The 14,112-nt window shown below is 36.2% G+C and overlaps 1 protein-coding gene and 1 pseudogene across 2 annotated transcripts in view; one reads left to right on the forward strand and one right to left on the reverse strand.

Moving 5' to 3' along the window:
- PARD3B (par-3 family cell polarity regulator beta) overlaps window positions 1-14,112 on the reverse strand; it is a 1,134,301-nt gene that overhangs the window by 595,336 nt on the left and 524,853 nt on the right. The gene's annotated exons all lie outside the window — the stretch shown is intronic.
- On the forward strand, window positions 898-1,265 carry LOC105712825 (spermatid nuclear transition protein 1-like; annotated as a pseudogene).

Below are 14,112 nucleotides of genomic sequence, written 5' to 3' on the forward strand. Positions count from 1 at the left end.
TAATGAGTTTCTCTCTGCCCTTCTCCAGCCAAAATGACTTTCCAAGTACTTATTCACTGATTTATGTACACACCTGATGAATAGCTTTCTCCCCAGTGGGCTGGGAGTTCCATGAGCACAGCATCTACATGTTTTTATCTTCCACTAATTTTCTACCACCTAAATGTAAGGCACATGCTATGTAATCAATATCTGTGACTGAATTTTTTTAAATAATTAGGTTAATTGTTCTCAAGCAGAGTCATTTTGCCCCTCACTTCCCCAGCCTCCCAAAGAAACAGATGGCAATGTTTGGAAATATTTTGGGTTGTCATAGCTGCCAGGCTTCATTGGTTTCCAGTAGGTAGAGGCCAGGGATGGTGCCAAACTTCCTAGGATGCCCAAGACAGTCCACCAAAAGTTACCCTGCCCATTGTGTCAACAGTGCCAAGACTGAGAAATCCTTAGATGAGAAAGAAGGAATATTTCTATTTTGATGGTATCGAATTGGGTTCTCTAGAGTCAAGTCCTCATAGAAATCCAGATGCTGTGAGAAACTTAAATAGTCATGCATATACACACACTCAATGACTGTTACATTTCCTACAGCCAGAAGAAGCATATCTGAATGGTCTCTTGTACTCCTCCAATGCCTGGCATGTGGCTGGGATTCAGTTGCTCAATCACACGTCTCTGGAAAGCCTCACTTAACACATAAAGGACCTCAAAACTGAGGGCAGCTCTTGAGCTTAATTTCACATATATGACCAAAGGGCAGCAAAGGTGAGTGACAGCACAATAGAGTCCCTCCCACCTGCTGAGCCACACCCCTTCCCTGTCACAATGGCCAAGGCCTTAAATACCCAGACTTCTGGCCCATGGGCCTTGCAAAGCCCCTCATTTTGGCAGAACTTTACCATGTCGAACAGCCGCAAATTAAAGAGTCATGGCATGAGGAGGAGCAAGAGCTGATCTCCTCACAAGGGAGTCGAGAGAGGTGGCAGCAGAAGAAGGTACCGGAGGGGCAGCCTGAAAAGTAGGAAACGGGGCGATGATGGTGAGTGAGGGAAGGGGAGGAGACTGTCAGACTTAGGCACACATTGCTGCCAGGCCCTCCCTCTTGGAGGCAGCCCTCACAGGACCCTGAAATCTCCACCCGAGATTATTTCCAATAACTAAATGCAGATGTGGGCATTAAGAGTATTGATGGGCATGTTCTAATTTGTGTCCCTGTTGCAAACCTGTCCTTCCCCACAGCCAATCGCAATTACCGTTCCCACCTGTGAGCCCCCAGCGGGCTCTGCCCTGGTGCACTTCACACAGCACCAGGCAGCAACAAGAACGGCGGAAGGGGGACTGCCAAGAAGACCTGACGTTAGATCAAAGCCAGCGGGCAGCCTATGGAACGTGGATCAAATGCCAGTTGTGACAAAATGAGGAATGTATATGTTGGCTGTTTCTCCCCAACATCTTAATAAAATTTTGAAAGCAAAAATAAATAAATAAATAAATAAATAAATAAATAAATAAATAAAGTAGCAAGGGATTAATTACTTTAAAAACATAACAAAAATATCCAATAACCAAAATACAGTCAGAAATTTTCAAATCGCATTCAATGGGAAAAAAACTGGTGGAGAAGCAACTCAAATCACGCAGAACTAGGTGTGAATGGATGCCTTTGGACTCAGGAAATACAAAGAGACCTTTGTAATTGCTCCACATAAGCCACATGCTTACTCTCTTTCATATGCTATGTGCATCTTCATGGAAAATAAAGGGGCCACAGGAGATCCCATTTAGAATGCTCCTGTCATATAAATATGTCTGCACTATATGGCTTTCCAAAGAGATGCACTTCAATACTCATTTTGTAAAGTATATTATTTCTGTAATATTTACTGTCACCTGGGGGAAAAACCAGTAGGGCTTGTTGAAGTCTTCACTAAAACAACAAATTAATTGAGATTAGAAATGCCATCATTAATTAGGCCAGCTCTCCCTCACTCGAAAGGCTGAAAACTATACTGAGTAGTAGTAACCTGTACCTACTAATAAAACAGGATGTTCTTGCTAGCAACAGCATCACCACAAGATCCTGAAGGCATTAAACTTGACCTCTTATTATGCCCCAGCACTCTCTCAAGGTTCCTTTCTGTAAGGAACAATTCTGACTATATTTTAAAGCTTACTTTGGAAGATACTGTCTTACATAATGTACCAGAATGATAATAATTTGCAACAATGTAACCCAGTCATTCATAAATATGAGAAAATAATGAAAAGATATATTGATATATTTCTTCCTCAAATAAATAGAAAAGTTAAATTAAATACCTTTAAACATAATTTAAATGTAAATATATACCGAATATAAAAATAGCCAAAGGTTTTAGGGTCAATAATTTGAAGGAAGAGACCAAAAACAATTTAAATAATGCTAACTTCAAGATAAAAAATACAAAGAAGGTGAAAGCCCCAATGCTTATTGTTTAAAATACATAAATGTCAAGGGAAAACAATGAATGATAATGTATGCATTTTTTTGGGTGGGGAGATAAGGTTGGAGTGCAGTGGCACAATCTCAGCTCACTGTAACCTCCACCTACTGGGTTCAAGTGATTCTCCTGCCTCAACCTCCTGAGTAGCTGGGATTACAGGTGCATGCCATCATGCCCAGCTAATTTTTGTATTTTCAGTAGAGACAGAGTTTCACCATGTTGGTCAGACTGGTCTCAAACTCCTGACCTCTGGTGATCCATCTGCCAAAGTCTCCCAAAGTGCTGAGATTACAGGCATGAGCCACCACGCCTGACCCATATATACATTTATTCTTTAAAGTAAAAAATTATATCATGGATAATTTATAATGTAATATGAAACAATACTTTGTAATGGCAACAATTTTTACATAAAAATAAACTCACTTAATTTGTAATTAAAAGTATCTTGATTGAACAAGGATCTATTCTTTTTTTGGAAAAAAGTTCTAAAGATGTTCCATGTTTTAAAATGAAAGAATAATTAAAAGAAGAAATTCTCAGATTAAAAAAATAAAACCCAGTGATCACTGAATGTCTCTTATGAGACATATCTAAATATTACAACATTGAAAAACACCAAGATACATTAGTGATACTAATTTTAAAAAAAACTTATACTACTATCTTAATATCAGACAAAATAGACTTTCAAGAAAATATTATTTGGTAATTCAAAGGTCATTAATTACATAAAGAAAAAAGAACAATCCAGAGAAAGATATAATAAATTCTAACCTATGCACCTAACAACGCAACCTCCTAATATAAAAGAAGGATACAATTACAAGGAGATTGACAAATCCAGCATCATAATGGACACTTTAATATACTCTCAATAACTGACAGCTACTACAGACTAAAGGATATCGGGTATTTAAGCAGAACAACTAGAAACTTTAGTATAATATTCAAATGAACATAGAAAGTGGCATCTAATAATTTTTTAAGCAAACGCATATAAGAAACACATAAGGAAAGGAATATACAGAGAAAAAATACGACCATATACTATGACATAAAACAACCTGAATAGACACTAAAGAGCCTATAAATATACATCTTGTATCTTGTTCTCTGACCATAGTGCAAATAAGATCAATCATAAAAAGGAAACTACAAGCAAAAACCTCACCACTGAATATTAGGAAACTTTTTAAGAAGTACGTTACCTAAACAACATATATAAAGAAGAAAGTCACAATAAAAATGTAGAAACATGTAGAACTGTATCATGTTACATAACAACATTTTTAAAATTAAATGTTGGGTCAGGTGCGATGGCCCACGCCCGTAATCCCAGCACTTTGGGAGGCCAAGGAGGACAGATCATGAGGTCAAGAGATGGAGACCATCTTGGCCAACATGGTGAAACCCTGTCTCTACTAAAAACTCAAAAATCAGCTGGTTGTGATGGCACATGCCTGTAATCCCAGCAACTTGGGAGCCTGAGGCAGGAGAACCACTTGAACCAGGGAGGCAGGAGAACCACTTGAACCAGGGAGGCAGAAGTTGCAGTGAGCCAAGATCACACCACTGCACTCCAGTCTGGTGACAGAGTGAGACTCCATCTCAAAAAAATAAATAAATAATAAATAAAAATAAAAAATAAATGTTTATTTTAAAAAAGAAAGACTGCAATAGGTGATTAAAACATCAAATGAAAGAGCAATGGTGAATTATATAAAGGTAGGATCGGGTGGCTATCATCCAAAGCCTGTGCAGCAGTAAGACATGTTTCTTACAAAGTGATTGAAGTAAGTAGTAAGTTCAAAGCACCACCTATGAAATATCCTTGCTGAAAGCATGATCCTGAATCCAATCACATCTCTAGATCTAACTACAGAAAATTCATGGAATAAAGAAATAACTTAGATGATACCATAATGCAGCAATCTGCTAATTCCAGAATTTTGTTTCTATATATAAAAATCTGGTTTTTCCCTAAATTCTAAGGAATTAAGATAAAAAGTAGAAGGAAGAACAATTATACAATAAGAATGCAGAGTCATAATAGACAGGTGCAATGTGTAGGCACATTTTAAATTGTACTGCACAGAAAGTGACCATTAAATTTTTTTTGAGATATTAGAATAAGTTTTAATATGGACAAAGTATTAGGTGGTATTTAAAGAATTATTCACTACTTTTGTTAGGTGTAATGATGACATGGTGATTTTGCTTGAGAGTTTCTGTTAGAGATGTACACTGAAGTATTTACATATAAATGTGATGTCGGGAAGCTGCTTTGCAGTGTTACAGTAAAATTATGAAATGGCAAAATAAACGAGATGGCAGCACGTTGCTGATTATGGAAACTAGTGGATGAGCTCATGGACGTTCGTTATACTAATCTATTTTTTTATATGTTTAAGATATCCAATAATAAAGATGTCCAAAAAAGTTTCTAACTCACAAAAAGGGTGGAAAACACTAAAAAATAAGCCTAAGGAAAAGAAGACATGAATATTAAAAAAAAAAAAAAAAAAAAAAAAAAAAAACACAGAAAATACAGCCACATTTGAAATCATTAATTTTGAGGCCAAAAACTGTTTCCAAAAAAAAAAAAAAGAAAGAAAAGAAAAAGAAAAGAAATAAGAATCAAATAGAAAAGCCAATGGCAAGACTGATAAAGATAAAGAAGTAAAAGAGAAGTGGCACAAATAATATTAAAATCAAATATAGGGTGTCATCAGGAATGTGTTTAGTTTTTCAAACCACAATTTGTCCTTTATCTACCATGATGTTGATTTTTATAAGTGAAACTAGCCTATTGTTCATCCTTTTCATATCATTCTTCCTTAGTTTAAGTTTAAGACTAGATGAATATTCAAGTAAGTTGGAAATATTTCCTCTTTTTTTCCTATTACTTTCTTAGGTATAACGTGCTTAAAATCACTTTTATGTTACTGAGGTTATATAACATTTGAAGATGTAGAAGAATACTACTATACAGCAGTTTAGCACCTATTCCTATTTTTAAAAATTGATTAACTTTTGGTACAATTTCCCTTATGATTATGCTTCTTATTTAGGCCTTCAATTTTACTTGGAAGAGCCTAACTAATATATTGCCCATTAAAGCAAAGGCTTCAAATTTATTGGCCTGAAGATATTTATATTAATCTCATCTAAAATAAATTACCTAAGCTTTCACTTGAAAAAAACTAAAGAACAACTAAGCAGAAGAAATCAGTATACATAAGAATGAAAACCAATAAAATAGAACATAGACATGTAACAGAAAACAAAATCAATGAAATCAAAGCTGATTGTTTTGAAAAGATGAAAAAATTAACAAATATCTAGACAGAATGAGAGAGAAAACATAAATTACAGTAGTGTCCTCTTATCTGCAGTTTTATTTTCTGTGTTATCAGTTTTCCAGGTTTGAAAATAGATAAGTATAGCACAATATTTAGAGAGAGAAAGTGAACACAAGCACAAGCATGAAAGCAAACACACATTTCCATAACTTTTATCACAGCTCATTGCTATAACTGTTCTGAGTGTTGCTAATCTTACTGGGCAAAATTTATATATTATGCTTTATCAAAGGTGTGTGTGTATACTATATAGAGAGGTTCAGTCCTATCTTTGTTTCCAGGCATCTACTGAGGATCCTGAAATACATTTCCTGTGGGTAAAGGGGGACTACTGTATCAACGTCAAGAATGAAAAGAGGAACACCACGGCAGATTCCATAGACAATAAGAGAGAAACAAAGGAATGATATTATTTATGCCAATATATGATAATTTTTAAGCATTTGACAAAATTTAACACTCTTGATGATTAAAAACTCTCAGCCTATTAGAAATAGAAGAAGCCCTCTTCAACCTAACAAAGGAAATCTATTTAAAAACTTAGAGCTAATATAATATTTAATGGCAAAAATCTCAATGTGTTCTACAAATATTGACAGGATCGTGGGAGTATCTGTGTCACCATTTCTATTTAACAGTGTAAAACAGGTCCTAGCATCAGCAAAAAATAACAATGGCATAGAGACTAGAAAGTAATAAGTAAACCTATATTTTCGTTATAAAAAATAAATGGTGCTGGGTGAACTATGTATAAATATATTTTACATATTAGAGTTACAAAATGTAACTCTAGATTATGCCACAAAGAAAAACAAATTTCAGGTAGATTACAGATTTTAAAATAAGTGACAAAAATAATAATACAACTTACAAAAATAAGCAGGAATATGTTTATGATCGGGGAATAGGGGAAGATATATTAACAGGATATAAACCCACTATCCATAAAGGAAAAGACTGACAGATTGAACTAGCTTAAAACAACTATTCATCCAGGACACCACATTGAGAGTGAAAAGAGCAAGGCACAAGCAGATACCCACAACCCATTTTTTTTCATAAAAGCGTTGTTACAGGGAATAAAGAAAATCTACAGAGCAATGAGAGAGAAAAGGTAGATGGAGGAAATCTAATAGAATTATGGGCAAGAGACCTATCTATATAAGTACTTCAATAAGGAAAGTAAACATATGGTCAATAAACATATGAAAAGGTGCTCAACCTCATTAACCCTCAAGGAAATAAAAACTAAACCTAATTTTATACCACTATATCACTACATACCCATCAGAATGCCTAAAATGAAAAAGATAAACAGTACCAACTGTTGGTAAGGATATGGAATTCCTACTGTCTCATACTGCTGCTGTGAGTGTAAGTTCGTACGTACAGCTATTTGAAAACTGGTATTGAACACATAGCTTTTAACTCACAGTGTACAGACTTAGCAACACATGTATATCTATGCACCAAAGATACTGCAGGATGTTCACAGCAGCATTAATAATCCCAAAGTGGATAATTCAAATATTCATCAACAGTAAAGAAAAAGATTTTTAGATAAAAGTAACAGTGGATTTCTACAAATACAGCAATGAATCAAGGAAAAGTTAATGTAAGAAAAAGTATTCTCATTGTTTCTCTTTTCATATCAAGGAGTAAGAATTACTGGCTAGGGTGGGTAAATCAAGAAACAGATGTTTAAGTATATTATTTAAAGCTATAAAGGCAACAGTTAATCTAAAGATGACCATTAACCTGGAAATTACATATAAACGGAAGCAGAGCAGGAGAAAGGGAGATAGGAGGTAACCTAAGTGTAAGGAAACCCCTCATTTACAACAGCAGGTAATCAAAAGTAGATAGGAGATAAAGCTGACAAATCAAGAGAAAGGGGACTACATGTAAAATTTAATTTGAAGTTTTATCATAGCCTCCTTAAAAATGTAAAAACGGCAACTGTGATCAGGGGTTGCCTGTGGGATTGAAATGGAATAGGAGCCAGGGAGGCTGATTTTTCATTTTACTTTTTATGGTTTGAGTTTTGAGCATGTGGATATATTATTTCTATAATAAAAGCACCAGCTTAAATGTATACAGATAAAAAGATCCAAGCAAGAACCTGAAGAGTTCTAATTCTATACCATAGCTCACCAAGTTGAGCTTACTGAAAAATAGTTGATTTCTGGGTAGTTAAGTATGAGTACAGAAAATCTCTTAGAATCTTTAAATAAACATTAACTATGGTATCTGCCTGTGATTTTATAATTCATGGAGAATTAAACGCTTATAGCACATTAATTTTTATGTTAGCATAATTTTATTGTTTTTTGGTTAAGATAAATTTATGGTTTGTATTATCAGCACACATTGATTTATGTATACTTAGAATAATATATTACTAATTTCTAAAACTTGTTCTCAGAAGGTGCTACAATTCCCTTCAAGATGTTTGTGCCTTCCAAAATTGTGTTGAAACTTAATCCCCAATGCAACAGTATTAAGCAGTATGGCCTTTGGGAGGTGATTAGGTTATGAGTGATCTGCCCTCATGAATGGATTAATGCCTTATAAAAGGGGTAGAGGGAACTAGCTAGGCCTTTTTTGTCCCTTTTGCTCTTTTTGCCTTTCTGCCTTCGGTCATGTGCAGATGCAGCAACAGGGTGCCATATTGAAAACAGAGAGAATCCCTTACCTGACACCAAATCTGCTGGTGCCTTGATCTTTGACTTCCTTCCTCTAGCAATGTGAGAAACAAATTTCTGTTCTTTATAAATTACCCAGTCTTGGGTGTTTTGCTATGTATAGCAGCACAGACTAAGACACAAGTTAATAATAAAATTGGATTAACTTTTTGAGATAATTTATTCAAATAATAGTTATCTTTTAAAACATATCATGTAAGAACAGATCTATGCAATTTATTGAACCTACTCATTCTGGTTATTACTGCTGCATAGCAAATCATCAGGAAACTCAAGGGTTGAGGGCAATATGTATTCTGGTTTACATATTTACATATTGTAGAGTTTGTGGGTCAGGGATTCAGGAAAGGCTAAGCTGGGCAGCTCTCATTTGGGGTCTCTTGTAAGGCTGCAGTCAGATGTAGACCCTGGCTGTTGTCCAGGCTCCACAGATCTGGGCATCCAAGAGGGCTCACTTACGTGGCTGGCCATTGATGCGAGCTGGAAGCTAGGAGGTCTGCCATGGCTGCCAACTAGATTGTCTACACATGGCCTTTCCAGCAAGGTGGACTCAGAGAAATGAAATTTCTCACATGGTAGCTGGCTTGTCCCAGAGTGAATGCCCAAGGGAATCAGAGGGAAGCTACAGGTGTAGCCTTTTCTGAACTAGTCTCAGAAGTCACACAATGTCTGCTGCATGCTATGATTTCCAAGTAAGTCACTGATGCCAGTCCAGATTCAAGAAGAAAGGACATTAGACCCCAGCTCTTCACTGAAACAGTGTCAAAGATTTTATTAACATGTTTCACAATCACCACACTTACTCTATGGATTAAAAAATGGCAAGAATTTAAGGAAAATACGGTAAGTTTAAATTAATAAAGTCACATTTACTTTAAATTTCTGCCTTAATAGAATACTTATGTGAACCATAATGGATTAACTAGCATTCATTAAAGTGGTAAATAGACAGAATTACTAAGGAAAAAAAGTGGATCTTTGGTCCATCTTTAGAAAAGAAATACTCTTACTTGAAAATATAAAAGAAAAGCCATACAATTAATAAAAATTATGAAGAATGGTGCTGCAATAGCCATTGAGTGAACCTACAATATTAAATTGCTCTGTCATCTAATAAAAAGAACAAAGCTAAATTATAAATACCCATTCAGAGTTTTGAATGCCTTAACTTGCTAACTAAAATTCTCAAGGCTCCTAATTAGTTCAGGTTAAACATTTAACCATGCAAAACCACCTTTTCATAAATAAACTATACTTCACTCTTAATTAAATAAATCACCTTTTTGGAACCATATAGGTTATACAGACATAAACTGATTCTCTGGGATTAAAATCACAATGAAGTCATCCTCAATTATTAAGTCAAAAATCAAAGGGTAGCATTTTAATAATTAGGTAAGTTTAATTTGTGACAAATACAAATAACTACTTTCCATTAAAAGAGACATTGAAATGATTATGTGTTCTATTCCTTTATAAATTTTCCCACCTCAACACAAAAATTCCTGTGGCCAGCTGTCGTTTATTGTTTAAATAGGAAAATAAGGAGCTATGAAATGATTAGCAGCAACACAGGTATCAACTGAACAGTCTCTTTTAAATGAGTGTTACTTCTTAATGCTCAAGCTTTCTATAATCAAAAAATCCCCATGGGAATATTTATTTCAAACATCTCTACTCTGCTATCTCTCAGTCCTCTCTCTCACTGATCCTCTAAGAAATCAATGCACAATTTCCTTGGAAATAATAATATATGTCATTAAAAAAAAGATTTAGTGGGTAGGGCAGAAGGGTCTGCATTTTTGGCTTCTCCAAGTAACAGAGATCACTAACAGAGCTAGAGAATGAATGAACTTCATGGACTGCCTCGAAAATCAAGCATGCATTCATCAAGAGAAACAGCCAGCAAAATATTGAGAGTATCCTGCAAAAGGGTATGACTGAGTTGTTACTTATATTTTATTCTAGACACAAGTTCTTAAAAATGGAAAAGAAAAGAAAAGAAACAGAAAATAAGCCTTGAGTCATGAAACTTGAGAACTCAAAGGGAGGTTGTCTGACACCCTCAACTGATAAATAAAACCGATAAAAGCAAAACAAAACCAAGCAAAGTTCTGTAATTTGTTCAAGGCTCTAAAGGAAGCCAAATCCCTGGACTTCCAGGCCTTTTCAAGCACTTTGATTTTTGATATTTCTTAGAAATGACAATACTCCTCCCTCCCTTCCCCTCTACTCACCTGTCAATCTAAATCTTTATATATGTGTGTGTGTGTATATGTGTATGTATATATATACACACACATATATATACACACACACATATATATAAAGATAATTAAGCAAATGATGTGTGATTGGTGGACTAAATTTAGGGGTAACTTTGTTGCTGTTAATGAGTTGCGACACAATGAGTATTTCTCACAATGTCTTCTATGAGGTGTTAGTGGATAGTGCTTATAAAAAGGATCCTGTAGCCAAATAAACTTAGGAAATAGTAGTTTAATCAGAATATTTAATTTGCTATATTGTGAACGCCATGGAGAAAACACAATATGTAGCACTTCCAGATCTTATTTAAACTGCGATTATCTAGAGCAGCGGTCCCCAACCATTTGGCACCAGGGACTGGTTTCATGGGAGGCGGCAGGGAAAATGGGGTAATGGTTTTGAGATGAAACTGTTCCACTTTGGATCATCAAGCATTTGTCAGATTCTCATAAGGAGCATGCAACCTGGATCCACAGTTCACAATAGGATCCACACTTCTATGAGGACCTAATGCTGCCACTGATCTGATAGGAGCCTGGGTGCGGGCAGGGCTTTCTTGCCCATGGCTCACCTCCCCCTGTGCAGCCTGGCTCCTAACAGGCCATGGACCAGTACCAGTCCATGTCTCAGGGAGGGGAGTCCCGATTTAGAGAGCTAGAAATCTGTGGAACAAACTCTGAGAAGCTCTAAACTATATACGGTAAATCTGAAGTATGGTAACATTTAAAATAACATTTATTGAACTAAAAATAACATGGAATTCAATTTGCAGTCTCCTAGGATATGATCCTAAATGTGGAAAAGGGTAATTAGCATAAAAATAGACAATTTATTAACCAGAAGTTTTAGACATCATTGAAGTCACTAGCCAATTAATGGGATTGTCTGAAGCACTGGTGACCAATACTTATGATTGACTTTAGTTATTTTCTTAGTTGCATGAATCTAGTTATACAATAATTCACCTGTGGCTCACGCCTGTAATCCCAACACTTTGGGAAGCCAAGGTGGGTGGATCACCTGAGGTCAGGAGTTCAAGACCAGCCTGACCAACATGGAAAAACCCTATCTCTGCTGAAAATACAAAAATTAGCCAGGCGTGGTGGCTCATGCCTGTAACTTGGGAGGCTGAGGCAGCAGAATCACTTGAACCTGGGAGGTGGAGGTTGCAGTGAGTCAAGATTGTGCCATTGTACTCCAGCCTGGGCAACAGAGAAAGACTCCATCACAAAAAAAAAAAAAGAAAGAAAAAAGAATTCGCCGTTGACACTATAGTTAGACAGCTTTAAACCTGCACTGTGAATCTCAACCTGCACCTTAGAACTCTACAAAGCAATTACAAACAGAACCATTCTGAATTATGAAGTTAGGTAAAACTCAAAGTTTAAAGAAAAAGTGAGAGAGAGAGATCCAAGATGGCTGATCACTAGCAGCTTGGGATTGTAGCTCCCAAAGAAAGCGCACAGAACGAGAGGACGCCACACTTTCAGATTAATTTTTGTTATCCACGGACCAGAAGATTCCCAGCGGACGAGCCCCACGGGTCGCCAGGGTGACTCTTGTGGCCAGCATGGCGGTTTTGCCAGCGCCCTGGCGCAGCGGTTCTTGGTGCAGAGTAAACGGGACTGGGTCCCCTTTTGGTCGACGTTTGGAGCTCCGGGAAGGCAGAGTCGCCCATTTACCTGATTGAAGAAGGGACTCAAGAGGGAAGCCAGACCCAAGATTCCCGGGCCAAAAAGCACCATGCATCTTAATGCCGCTGTTTTGGCCGGCGCAGTGGGTTGCTCAGATTTCGGCGCTGGGAATCAACAAGTTGGACGTCCACTCAGAGACCTAATTTGAAAGTAGGCAATTACAAAGACGACAGGTGGATGAATTCACAATGATGGGAAGAAACCAGTGTAAAAAGGCTGAGAATACCTAAGATCAGAATCCCTCTCCTTCTACAGGGGATCACAGTTCCTCATCAACAAGAGAACAAGGCCTGATGGAGAATGAGTGTGTTCCATTAACAGATTTAGGCTTCAGAAAGTGGATAATAAGGAACTTTAGTGAACTAAAAGAACATGTTCTAGCCCAATGTAAAGAAACTAAGAACATTGAAAAAAGGTTTGACAAAATCCTAATGAGAATAGAGAACTTAGAGAGGAATATAAGTGAATTAATGGAACTGAAGAACACAATATGAGAACTTCGTGAAGTATGCATAGGTTTTAACAGTCGAATTGATCAAACAGAAGAAAGGATATCAGAGGTTGAAGACCAACTTAATCAAATGAAATGAGAAGACAAGATTAGAGAAGAAAGAGTAAAAAGGAATGAGCAAAGTCTCCAAGAAATATGGGACTATGTGAAAAGACCTAATTTACGATTGATAGATATACCGGAATGTCATGAAAAGAATGAATCCAAGTTGGAAAATATTCTTCAGGATATTATTCAGGAAAACTTTCCTAATCTAGTAAGGCAGGACAATACTCAACTCCAGCTAATCCAGAGAACACCACAAAGATATTCCTTAAGTAGAGCAACTCCAAGATACATAATCACTAGATTCAGTAGGGTTGAAATAAAGGAGAAAATTCTAAGGGCAGCTAGAGAGAAAGGTCACGTTACCTATAAAGGGAAGCCTATCAGACTCACAGCAGACCTCTCACCAGAAACCCTACAAACTAGAAGACAGTGGGGGTCAATATTCAATATCCTCAAAGAAAAGAATCTTCAACCCAGAATCTCATATCCCGCCAAGCTTCGTAAGCAAAGGAAAAATAAAATTTTTCACAAACAAGCAACCAGAGATTTCATCTCCACCAGGCCTGCTTTACAAGAACTTCTGAAAGAAGCACTACAAAGAGAAAGGAACAACCAGTATCAGTCATCCCAAAAACTTACCAAAACGCAAAGAGTATCTCTATAATGAAGAATCTAGATCAACTAATGGGCAAAATAGCCAGCTAGCATTAAATGACAATATTGAACTCACAAATATTAATATTAATTCTAAATTTGAATGGATTAAATGCCCCAATCAAAGACACAGACAGGCAAATTGAATAAAAAGTCAAAACCCATTGGTATGCTATATCCAGATCTATTTCACAAGCAACGACATACAAAGACTCAAAACAAAGGGATGGAGGAAGATTCACCAATTAAATGGAGAGCAAAAAAAAAAAAAAAACCAAAAAACAGGAGTTGTAACTTTCGTCTCTCACAAAATAGACTTTAATAGTAACAAAGACTAAAAGAAACAAAGAAGAATATTATATAATGGTAAAAGGATCAATGCAACAA

The sequence above is a fragment of the Aotus nancymaae genome, unplaced genomic scaffold (genome assembly GCF_030222135.1).
Source record: "Aotus nancymaae isolate 86718 unplaced genomic scaffold, 86718_ANA_hifiasm-v0.15.2.pri h1tg000008l, whole genome shotgun sequence".
In the NCBI taxonomy this organism is placed as follows: domain Eukaryota; kingdom Metazoa; phylum Chordata; class Mammalia; order Primates; family Aotidae; genus Aotus; species Aotus nancymaae.